Source organism: Labrus mixtus, chromosome 3 (genome assembly GCF_963584025.1).
Source record: "Labrus mixtus chromosome 3, fLabMix1.1, whole genome shotgun sequence".
In the NCBI taxonomy this organism is placed as follows: Eukaryota; Metazoa; Chordata; class Actinopteri; order Labriformes; family Labridae; genus Labrus; species Labrus mixtus.
In genome coordinates, this window is record NC_083614.1 from 2,342,737 (window position 1) to 2,353,833 (window position 11,097).

Genomic DNA, 11,097 nt, shown 5'->3' on the forward strand with positions numbered 1-11,097 from the left:
TACCAGTCATCAACACAGACTGACTGACTTCCTGTCATTACCAGTCATCAACACAGACAGACTTCCTGTCATTACCAGTCATCAACACAGAACGGACTGAATTCCTGTCATTACCAGTCATCAACACAGACTGACTTCCTGTCATTACCAGTCATCAACACAGACGGACTTCCTGTCACTACCAGTCATCAACACAGCCGGACTTCCTGTCATTACCAGTCATCAACACAGACGGATTTCCTGTCATTACCAGTCATCAACACAGACTGATTGACTTCCTGTCATTACCAGTCATCAACACAGAAGAGACTGACTTCCTGTTATTTCCAGTCATCAACACAGAACAGACTGACTTCCTGTCATTACCAGTCATCAACACAGAACAGACTGACTTCCTGTCATTACCAGTCATCAACACAGACTGACTTCCTGTCATTACCAGACATCAACACAGCCGGACTTCCTGTCATTACCAGTCATCAACACAGCCGGACTTCCTGTCATTACCAGTCATCAACACAGACGGATTTCCTGTCATTACCAGTCATCAACACAGACTGACTTCCTGTCATTACCAGTCATCAACACAGACGGACTTCCTGTCATTACCAGTCATCAACACAGAACAGACGGACTTCCTGTCATTAACAGTCATCAACACAGACAGACTTCCTGTCATTACCAGTCATCAACACAGAACAGACTGACTTCCTGTCATTACCAATCATCAACACAGACGGACTTCCTGACATTACCAGTCATCAACACAGACGGACTTCCTGACATTACCAGTCATCAACACAGAACAGACTGTCTTCCTGTCATTACCAGTCATCAACACAGACAGACTTCCTGTCATTACCAGTCATCAACACAGAACAGATTGACTTCCTGTCATTACCAGTAATCAACACAGACAGACTTCCAGTCATTACCAGTCATCAACACAGACCGACTTCCTGTCATTACCAGTCATCAACACAGACAGACTTCCAGTCATTACCAGTCATCAACACAGACTGACTTCCAGTCATTACCAGTCATCAACACAGACAGACTTCCTGTCATTACCAGTCATCAACACAGACGGATTTCCTGTCATTACCAGTCATCAACACAGAAGAGACTGACTTCCTGTCATTACCAGTAATCAACACAGAACAGACTGACTTCCTGTTATTACCAGTCATCAACACAGACAGACTTCCTGTCATTACCAGTCATCAACACAGACTGACTTCCTGTCATTACCAGTCATCAACACAGACGGACTTCCTGTCATTACCAGTCATCAACACAGACATACTTCCAGTCATTACCAGTCATCAACACAGACAGACTTCCTGTCATTACCAGTCATCAACACTGACGGACTTTCTGACATTACCAGTCATCAACACAGACGGACTTCCTGACATTACCAGTCATCAACACAGACTGACTTCCTGTCATTACCAGTCATCAACACAGAACAGACTGACTTCCTGTCATTACCAGTCATCAACACAGACAGACTTCCAGTCATTACCAGTCATCAACACAGACAGACTTCTTGTCATTACCAGTCATCAACACAAAACAGACAGACTTCCTGTCATTACCAGTCATCAACACAGAACAATCAATCAATCAATCAATCAATCAATCAATCAACTTTTATTTGTATAGCGTCAACTCATAACAAGTGTTATCTCGAGACACTTTACAAGAAGCAGGTAAAATACCTTACTCATTGTCTGTTAACATTACAAAAGAGCAGGTAAAAAGACCTTACTCATTGTTATGTTACAAAAAGCAGGTAAAGGACCTTACTTATTGCTATGTTACAAAGATCCGGCCTATCCATCATGAGCACTTTAGCAAAGCAGCAAAAGTTACAGTGGTAAGAAAAAACTGCCTTATTAAAAGGCAGAAATCTTCGGCCGGATCCCCGGCTCATGACGAAACAGTCTTCACAGGCCTAGACTGCGCCGGGCTTGGAAAGGGATAGGGGGAGAGATGGGATAAGATGCAGGAAGAGGGATAGAGAGCAAGGGGGTGGGGGGAGGTAGACCGTCCATCAGCAATCCGGTGGGGAGGGGAGGGGGTGTGGGGGGTTGTTCTGGCAGGCCGCCAACCCACGATCCGGTGGGGAGGGGGTAGTGGTGGGGTGGGGGTTGTTCTGGCAAGCCGTCAACCGATGATCTTGAGGAGCCTAGGGGAGCTCAAGAGCTCCCAGGAAAGTAGGTGGTTAGTGACTGAGATTTATAGATAGATACATGCAGTAATATGATGTACTGTATATGCAGAGAGAGAGAGAGAGAGAGAGAGAGAGAGAGAGGAGCTCAAGGTGCCAGTTCCCCCGGTAGTCTAAGCCTATAGCAGCATAACTAAGAGCTGGTCTACACCAGCACCAGCCCTAACTATAGGATTTATCAAAAAGGAAAGTTTTAAGTCTAATCTTAAAAATACAGACTGTGTCTGCCTCCCGGACCCCGGCTGGAAGGCGGTTCCAGAGGAGAGGAGCCCGATAACTGAAGGCTTTACCCCCCATAGTACACTTGGAGACTGTAGGTACCACCAGCAGGCCTGCACTCCGGGACCGCAACGCTCTCAAGGGACAGTACGGCACTAGTAGCTCCTTAAGATAAGATGGTGCCTGGCCATTTAGAGCTTTGTAGGTGAGAAGAAGGATCTTGAATTCTATTCTAGACTGTATAGGGAGCCAGTGCAGAGAAGCCAGGACAGGAGTAATGTGGTCCCATTTCCTGGTTCTGGTCAGTACACGAGCTGCAGCATTCTGGACCCGTTGAAGAGTCTTTAGAGATTTGCCAGAGCACCCTGACAAAAGAGAGTTACAATAATCCAGTCTGGAGGTAACAAATGCATGAACTAGTTTTTCTGCATCACTTTGCGACAGGATATTCCTGATCTTGGATATATTACGAAGGTGAAAGTAGGCTGTTCTTGAAACTTGACTGATGTGAAAGCTAAAAGACATATCTTGATCAAAAATAACTCCTAGATTCCTAACAGTGGTGCTAGATGCCAGGCTGATGTCATTAAGGACAGTCACATCACTAGAAAAAGTCTCTCTGAGGTTCTTAGGGCCTGTCATTACCAGTCATCAGCACAGAACAGACTGACTTCCTGTCATTACCAGTCATCAACACAGATGGACTTCCTGTCATTACCAGTCATCAACACAGACCGACTTCCTGTCATTACCAGTCATCAACACAGACAGACTTCCTGTCATTACCAGTCATCAACACAGACTGACTTCCTGTCATTACCAGTCATCAACACAGACTGACTGACTTCCTGTCATTACCAGTCATCAACACAGAACAGACAGACTTCCTGTCATTACCAGTCATCAACACAGAACAGACTGACTTCCTGTCATTACCAGTCATCAACACAGACTGACTTCCTGTCATTACCAGTCATCAACACAGACAGACTTCCAGTCATTACCAGTCATCAACACAGAAGAGACTGACTTCCTGTCATTACCAGTCATCAACACAGACTGACTTCCTGTCATTACCAGTCATCAACACAGACAGACTTCCAGTCATTACCAGTCATCAACACAGAAGAGACTGACTTCCTGTCATTACCAGTCATCAACACAGAACAGACTGACTTCCTGTCATTACCAGTCATCAACACAGACAGACTTCCTGTCATTACCAGTCATCAACACAGAATAGACTGACTTCCTGTCATTACCAGTCATCAACACAGACAGACTTCCTGTCATTTCCAGTCATCAACACAGAACAGACAGACTTCCTGTCATTACCAGTCATCAACACAGAACAGACTGACTTCCTGTCATTACCAGTCATCAACACAGACTGACTTCCTGTCATTACCAGTCATCAGCACAGAACAGACTGACTTCCTGTCATTACCAGTCATCAACACAGACAGACTTCCTGTCATTACCAGTCATCAACACAGACAGACTTCCTGTCATTACCAGTCATCAACACAGATGGACTTCCTGTCATTACCAGTCATCAACACAGACCGACTTCCTGTCATTACCAGTCATAAACACAGACAGACTTCCAGTCATTACCAGTCATCAACACAGACAGACTTCCTGTCATTACCAGTCATCAACACAGAACAGACAGACTTCCTGTCATTACCAGTCATCAACACAGACAGACTGACTTCCTGTCATTACCAGTCATCAACACAGACTGACTGACTTCCTGTCATTACCAGTCATCAACACAGACGGACTTCCTGTCATTACCAGTCATCAACACAGCCGGACTTCCTGTCATTACCAGTCATCAACACAGACGGATTTCCTGTCATTACCAGTCATCAACACAGACTGATTGACTTCCTGTCATTACCAGTCATCAACACAGAAGAGACTGACTTCCTGTCATTACCAGTAATCAACACAAAACAGACTGACTTCCTGTTATTACCAGTCATCAACACAGACAGACTTCCTGTCATTACCAGACATCAACACAGAATAGACTGACTTCCTGTCATTAACAGTCATCAACACAGACAGACTTCCTGTTATTTCCAGTCATCAACACAGACAGACTTCCTGTCATTACCAGTCATCAACACAGACTGACTTCCAGTCATTACCAGTCATCAACACAGAACAGACTGACTTCCAGTCATTACCAGTCATCAACACAGACAGACGTCCTGTCATTACCAGTCATCAGCACGGAACAGACTGACTTCCTGTCATTACCAGTCATCAACACAGATGGACTTCCTGTCATTACCAGTCATCAACACAGACGGACTTCCTGTCATTACCAGTCATCAACATAGACAGACTTCCTGTCATTACCAGTCATCAACACAGACTGACTTCCTGTCATTACCAGTCATCAACACAGACTGACTGACTTCCTGTCATTACCAGTCATCAATACAGAACAGACTGACTTCCTGTCATTACCAGTCATCAACACAGAACAGACTGACTTCCTGCCATTACCAGTCATCAACCTAGACTGACTTCCTGTCATTACCAGTCATCAACACAGACAGACTTCCAGTCATTACCAGTCATCAACACAGAAGAGACTGACTTCCTGTCATTACCAGTCATCATCACAGAACAGACTTCCTGTCATTAACAGTCATCAACACAGACAGACTTCCTGTCATTACCAGTCATCAACACAGACGGACTTCCTGTCATTACCAGTCATCAACACAGACAGACTTCCTGTCATTACCAGTCATCAACACAGACTGACTTCCAGTCATTACCAGTCATCAACACAGAACACACTGACTTCCAGTCATTACCAGTCATCAACACAAACAGACTTCCTGTCATTACCAGTCATCAGCACAGAACAGACTGACTTCCTGTCATTACCAGTCATCAACACAGACAGACTTCCTGTCATTACCAGTCATCAACACAGACCGACTTCCTGTCATTACCAGTCATCAACACAGACAGACTTCCTGTCATTATCAGTCATCAACACAGACGGACTTCCTGTCATTACCAGTCATCAACACAGACAGACTTCCTGTCATTACCAGTCATCAACACAGACGGATTTCCTGTCATTACCAGTCATCAACACATACTGACTTCCTGTCATTACCAGTCATCAACACAGACAGACTTCCAGTCATTACCAGTCATAAACACAGACAGACTTCCAGTCATTACCAGTCATCAACACAGACAGACTTCCTGTCATTACCAGTCATCAACACAGAACAGACAGACTTCCTGTCATTACCAGTCATCAACACAGACAGACTGACTTCCTGTCATTACCAGTCATCAGCACAGACTGACTGACTTCCTGTCATTACCAGTCATCAACACAGACGGACTTCCTGTCATTACCAGTCATCAACACAGACAGACTTCCTGTCATTACCAGTCATCAACACAGATGGACTTCCTGTCATTACCAGTCATCAACACAGAACAGACTGACTTCCAGTCATTACCAGTCATCAACACAGACAGACGTCCTGTCATTACCAGTCATCAGCACAGAACAGACTGACTTCCTGTCATTACCAGTCATCAACACAGATGGACTTCCTGTCATTACCAGTCATCAACACAGACCGACTTCCTGTCATTACCAGTCATCAACACAGACAGACTTCCTGTCATTACCAGTCATCAACACAGACTGACTTCCTGTCATTACCAGTCATCAACACAGACTGACTGACTTCCTGTCATTACCAGTCATCAACACAGACAGACTTCCTGTCATTACCAGTCATCAACACAGAACGGACTGAATTCCTGTCATTACCAGTCATCAACACAGACTGACTTCCTGTCATTACCAGTCATCAACACAGACGGACTTCCTGTCACTACCAGTCATCAACACAGCCGGACTTCCTGTCATTACCAGTCATCAACACAGACGGATTTCCTGTCATTACCAGTCATCAACACAGACTGATTGACTTCCTGTCATTACCAGTCATCAACACAGAAGAGACTGACTTCCTGTCATTACCAGTAATCAACACAGAACAGACTGACTTCCTGTTATTACCAGTCATCAACACAGACAGACTTCCTGTCATTACCAGACATCAACACAGAATAGACTGACTTCCTGTCATTAACAGTCATCAACACAGACAGACTTCCTGTTATTTCCAGTCATCAACACAGAACAGACTGACTTCCTGTCATTACCAGTCATCAACACAGAACAGACTGACTTCCTGTCATTACCAGTCATCAACACAGACTGACTTCCTGTCATTACCAGACATCAACACAGCCGGACTTCCTGTCATTACCAGTCATCAACACAGCCGGACTTCCTGTCATTACCAGTCATCAACACAGACGGATTTCCTGTCATTACCAGTCATCAACACAGACTGACTTCCTGTCATTACCAGTCATCAACACAGACGGACTTCCTGTCATTACCAGTCATCAACACAGAACAGACGGACTTCCTGTCATTAACAGTCATCAACACAGACAGACTTCCTGTCATTACCAGTCATCAACACAGAACAGACTGACTTCCTGTCATTACCAATCATCAACACAGACGGACTTCCTGACATTACCAGTCATCAACACAGACGGACTTCCTGACATTACCAGTCATCAACACAGAACAGACTGTCTTCCTGTCATTACCAGTCATCAACACAGACAGACTTCCTGTCATTACCAGTCATCAACACAGAACAGATTGACTTCCTGTCATTACCAGTAATCAACACAGACAGACTTCCAGTCATTACCAGTCATCAACACAGACCGACTTCCTGTCATTACCAGTCATCAACACAGACAGACTTCCAGTCATTACCAGTCATCAACACAGACTGACTTCCAGTCATTACCAGTCATCAACACAGACAGACTTCCTGTCATTACCAGTCATCAACACAGACGGATTTCCTGTCATTACCAGTCATCAACACAGAAGAGACTGACTTCCTGTCATTACCAGTAATCAACACAGAACAGACTGACTTCCTGTTATTACCAGTCATCAACACAGACAGACTTCCTGTCATTACCAGACATCAACACAGAATAGACTGACTTCCTGTCATTAACATTCATCAACACAGACAGACTTCCTGTTATTTCCAGTCATCAACACAGAACAGACTGACTTCCTGTCATTACCAGTCATCAACACAGAACAGACTGACTTCCTGTCATTACCAGTCATCAACACAGACTGACTTCCTGTCATTACCAGACATCAACACAGCCGGACTTCCTGTCATTACCAGTCATCAACACAGACTGACTTCCTGTCATTACCAGTCATCAACACAGACGGACTTCCTGTCATTACCAGTCATCAACACAGAACAGACGGACTTCCTGTCATTACCAGTCATCAACACAGACAGACTTCCTGTCATTACCAGTCATCAACACAGAACAGACTGACTTCCTGTCATTACCAGTCATCAACACAGATGGACTTCCTGACATTACCAGTCATCAACACAGACGGACTTCCTGACATTACCAGTCATCAACACAGAACAGACTGTCTTCCTGTCATTACCAGTCATCAACACAGACAGACTTCCTGTCATAACCAGTCATCAACACAGAACAGATTGACTTCCTGTCATTACCAGTAATCAACACAGACAGACTTCCAGTCATTACCAGTCATCAACACAGACAGACTTCCAGTCATTACCAGTCATCAACACAGACTGACTTCCAGTCATTACCAGTCATCAACACAGACCGACTTCCTGTCATTACCAGTCATCAACACAGACAGACTTCCAGTCATTACCAGTCATCAACACAGACTGACTTCCAGTCATTACCAGTCATCAACACAGACAGACTTCCTGTCATTACCAGTCATCAACACAGACGGATTTCCTGTCATTACCAGTCATCAACACAAACTGACTTCCTGTCATTACCAGTCATCAACACAGACTGACTTCCTGTCATTACCAGTCATCAACACAGAACAGACGGACTTCCAGTCATTACCAGTCATCAACACAGACAGACTTCCTGTCATTACCAGTCATCAACACAGAACAGACAGACTTCCTGTCATTACCAGTCATCAACACAGACAGACTGACTTCCTGTCATTACCAGTCATCAACACAGACTGACTGACTTCCTGTCATTACCAGTCATCTACACAGACGGACTTCCTGTCATTACCAGTCATCAACACAGACAGACTTCCTGTCATTACCAGTCATCAACACAGATGGACTTCCTGTCATTACCAGTCATCAACACAGAACAGACTGACTTCCAGTCATTACCAGTCATCAACACAGACAGACGTCCTGTCATTACCAGTCATCAGCACAGAACAGACTGACTTCCTGTCATTACCAGTCATCAGCACAGAACAGACTGACTTCCTGTCATTACCAGTCATCAACACAGACCGTCTTCCTGTCATTACCAGTCATCAACACAGACAGACTTCCTGTCATTACCAGTCATCAACACAGACTGACTTCCTGTCATTACCAGTCATCAACACAGACTGACTGACTTCCTTTCATTACCAGTCATCAACACAGAACAGACTGACTTCCTGTCATTACCAGTCATCAACACAGAACAGACTGACTTCCTGTCATTACCAGTCATCAACACAGACTGACTTCCTGTCATTACCAGTCATCAACACAGACGGACTTCCTGTCATTACCAGTCATCAACACAGACTGACTTCCTGTCATTACCAGTCATCAACACAGACAGACTTCCTGTCATTACCAGTCATCAACACAGACAGACTTCCAGTCATTACCAGTCATCAACACAGACAGACTTCCTGTCATTACCAGTCATCAACACAGACTGACTTCCAGTCATTACCAGTCATCAACACAGAACACACTGACTTCCAGTCATTACCAGTCATCAACACAGAACACACTGACTTCCAGTCATTACCAGTCATCAACACAGACAGACTTCCTGTCATTACCAGTCATCAACACAGACTGACTTCCAGTCAGTACCAGTCATCAACACAGAACAGACTGACTTCCAGTCATTACCAGTCATCAACACAGAACAGACTGACTTCCAGTCATTACCAGTCATCAACACAGACAGACTTCCTGTCATTACCAGTCATCAGCACAGAACAGACTGACTTCCTGTCATTACCAGTCATCAACACAGACGGACTTCCTGTCATTACCAGTCATCAACACAGACTGACTTCCTGTCATTACCAGTCATCAACACAGACTGACTTCCTGTCATTACCAGTCATCAACACAGACGGACTTCCTGTCATTACCAGTCATCAACACAGACGGACTTCCTGTCATTACCAGTCATCAACACAGACGGACTTCCTGTCATTACCAGTCATCAACACAGACGGACTTCCTGTCATTACCAGTCATCAACACAGACGGACTTCCTGTCATTACCAGTCATCAACACAGAACAGACTGACTTTCTGTCATTACCAGTCATTAACACAGACGAACTTCCCCTCACTGGAGGACAGCTTCAGAGCATGCAGAGCCATCTGCATCATGAAGGACTTAAGTCAGCCTGACCATCACCTCTTGTCTCTGCTGCCATCCAGCAAGGGGGGCCCGGTGTGCTGACAAACTTTCAACCACAGCAGTGGCTCAAAATGTGCACCTCTCTAAGGGGGCCCCATCTGACATCACTCACTCTCCCTGTTAAGAGTCACATTAATTATTGTCATGAAAACCAAAGTTTGTCAATGAAAGTCATCAAAGAAAAATGAGAAAAATGAAGAGAAAATAATAGGAGAGAAATAAGAGGAAGAGGAGTATGTGTCGGGACCACAGACTGTAAATATGAATGTTTGAAGCCTGAGTGGCGTCACCCGTCTGTTTCTGCAGGGGGCGCTGGAGGCTCATCACTCTCCATGTTGGAAATCCTGTCTCAGTCTAACTTTCAGTCAACCTAACGACAGGCTGAGAGCTGGAGCTGAGGCGGGTTTTAAACCTCCTGACAAACCGTTCCATCGCGCCCACCTGTCAATCAGGTCACCTACACGCCTAACTCATAATAACACGTATCGTTTATAAAATCAAAACGGAGCCATTTAAAATTATTCACCCCCTGTACAGTGTGTTCCAGTGATGACAATAACTAATCAGACCTATTTAATTTTTTGTACCAGGATGTAAACATGTTAATTTATGCTGTAATAACAGCTTTTTTGGCCTGTGGTGGACACATGATGTTGACGAATGCTGGTTGGTGGGCACTCGGGCCCCAACAGACTCTAGAAGACTTTTCAGGGTCCTTAAGACCCGGACATCAAAGTTTAAAAACAGTTTCTACCCCGACTGGAACACTACTCCAAACACCACCAACCCCCTCCCCAAAAACGCTCAACACTAACAGGACATTTGACATCACACATGGTGCATTAGCATTAAATGTACAATAATATTCAACTTTGTCTGTGCAATCATTTTATGGTGCAATAAAGATGTACAAATAACCACACTGAATAATTTGATGTGCAATATTATTATTTTTTTTATAAAAGTAGCTCGTGCAACATTTCTGGTTACGACTCATGTGCAATTTAACTCAATATCTATTATATATAACATTATCCC